The following is a 2,617-nucleotide window of genomic DNA, read 5'->3' as shown; positions in this document are numbered from 1 at the left end:
TAAGGAGCCTGGTGGCACAATGGTTAAGTGCTTGGCTGCTAACCAAAAGGTCGGCAGTTCAAACCCAGCAGCGGCTCTGTGGGAGAAAAGACCGAGCGATCTGCTCCTGTAAAGATTACAGCCTAGGAAACCCTGTGGGGCAGTTCTACTCTGTCATATAGTGTTGCTATAAGCTGGAATTGACTCAACAGCACACATCAACAACCACAAAAGCAGTGGTGGGAAGTGAGGGAGCCTTTGCCCTTTGGTGTTGAACACGGTACCCAGGCATCATCATCAGTGGGCCACTAGGCTGGCTCGTCAGGGTTCTAGGCTATAGAGTTCAAAGCAAACGAGCTGCCCACATTTTTGGTAACTTTTTATCATTCCTCCAATTCCTCTGTACAATGAGAATCAAGTTAGGAGACGTTTGGGGCTGTACTATTTTAATTCTTTTAGTGATGTTTTTCACTATCTTAAAAGCATAGCCTGTAGCTGGACCGATAAGCAATATCATGGTAAATGGAGAAAAGATTGAAGTTGTCGAGGATTTCATTTTACTTGGATCCACAAACACCCATGGAAGCAGCAGTCAAAAAATCAAACGACATATTGTATTGGACAAATCTGCTGCCAAAGACCTTTTTAAAGGGTTAAAAAGCAAAGATGTCACCTTGAGGACTAAGACACGCCTGACCCAAGTCATGATATTTTCTATCACCTCATATGCATGTGAAAACTGAACAATGAATAAGGAAGACCAAAGAAAAATTGATGCCTTTGAATTATAGTGTTGGTGAAGAATACTGAATATACCATGGACTGCCAGAAGAACAAACAGATCTGTCTTGGAAGAAGTACAGCCAGAATGCTCCTTAGAAGCAAGGATGGCGAGACTTTGTGTCATATACTCTGGACATGTTATCAGGAGGGATCAGTCCCTGGAGAAGGACATCATGCTTGGTAAGGTAGAGGGTCAGCGAAAAAGAGGAAGAGCCTCAATGAGATGGACTGACACAGTGGCTGCAACAATGGGCTCAAGCATAACAACGATCATGAGGAAGGCGCAGGACTGGGCAGTGTTTTGTTCTGTTGTACGCAGGGTTGCTGTGAGTCGGAACCGACTGAATGGCACTTACCAACAACATATGATATTGCTGTATTAAAAAAAAGTTATGTGTGAACAAGTATCGTCTGAATATAAAGGGACACCACCTGATTTGAGAAGGGTGGGAAATGTAAACAATTTTTACCTCCAGGCACGAGTGAGAAGCTATAGTTGAAATAGTGAAGTCTTAATACATGGAATCAATTCAAGTTTATATTAAATAGTTTGGGACCAAAGCAGAAAGACTGTGGCATTGTATTAATTTAGCTTAAGTAAGTACGTGGAGCCCTGCTGGCACAGTGGTTGCAAGCCCAGCTGCTAACCAAAAGGTCGGCAGTTTGAATCCACCAGCCGGTCCTTGGAAACGCTATGGGGCAGTTCTACTCTGTCCTACAGGGTCGCTATGAGTCAGAATTGACTTGATGGCAACGGGTTTTTTTTTTTTTTTTTTTTTAAGTACTTAGGGCTGGAAATCCAGGGTTTTGTTTTTTAAAATGTAAGGACATTTGCTCTCTAAATTAATTTTAAAATCCTGGATGGACATGATTATTCTTGTACTTTTTTGCTCAGTATGAGGTTGGGGAAAAGGTAAGGGTATTGATACTACATGTATCTTTTTAAAAACTATTTTTTGTTGTTGTGAAGTAAATCACCAGGCCTTTCTTCAGAGGCATCTCTGGGTGGACTCAAACCTCCAACCTTTCTGGTAGCAGCATAGCGCATTAACTGTTTGCACCATCAGCAGCTCTGCACATACCCCAGGGCCCGGCATTTCCACCAGAGGACGCACAGTGCATGTGCATGGTCTGAAAAACAAAAATGAAAGCTCTGCCTGCGTGCTTAGGTGTCAGCGTTAGAAAATAGACTATACTGCGTCAGCTCTTTTGAAGACGCCCTGGATAGCCCCCCAGTGCCTGCTTTCCTCTCCCTTTAGAGATAACAGCTATCCTAAAATTTGTATCAATCATCGCTTTGCTTTTTCTTTATACCTTTACTCGTAGGCGTGCAGACTTCAACAGATTGTTTCACTTTGCATGTTTTAGACCTCTTTATAAATGGCATCACATTCCATGTTTTTTTCAGTTACTTTTTCTTCAACATTGCCCTTTGAGATGTGTAAACTGCAGTTCATTCATTTTCATTGTGCTACCTATTTATTCCATTGTGTGATTTTACCACCATTTTTTATCCGTTCAATGCTTGATGGAATTTCGGCTGTTTCCAATTTGGTGAAATTACAGATAGGTTTTTATGAACGTTCTCCTGGTTCTGATGTTGGAGAGCTCCTCTGGGGTGTTTCTACGAGGAGAAATACCCTGGTGGTGTAGTGAGTAAGAGCTCAGCTGCTAACCAAAAAGCAGTTTGAATCTACCAGCAGCTCCTTGGAAACCCTGTGGGGCAGTTCTACTCTGTCCTATGGGGTCTCTGTCATGGTTTGAATTATGTCCCCCAAAAGATGTGTGTATCAATTTGGCTAGGCCATGATTCCTGCTGCTGTGTGATTTTCCTGTAGTTGTAAACCTGCCTCTA

This window comes from Trichechus manatus, unplaced genomic scaffold, assembly GCF_000243295.1.
Source record: "Trichechus manatus latirostris isolate Lorelei unplaced genomic scaffold, TriManLat1.0 scaffold00030, whole genome shotgun sequence".
Lineage (NCBI taxonomy): Eukaryota > Metazoa > Chordata > Mammalia > Sirenia > Trichechidae > Trichechus > Trichechus manatus.
Note: the sequence above shows the minus strand (reverse complement) of the source record.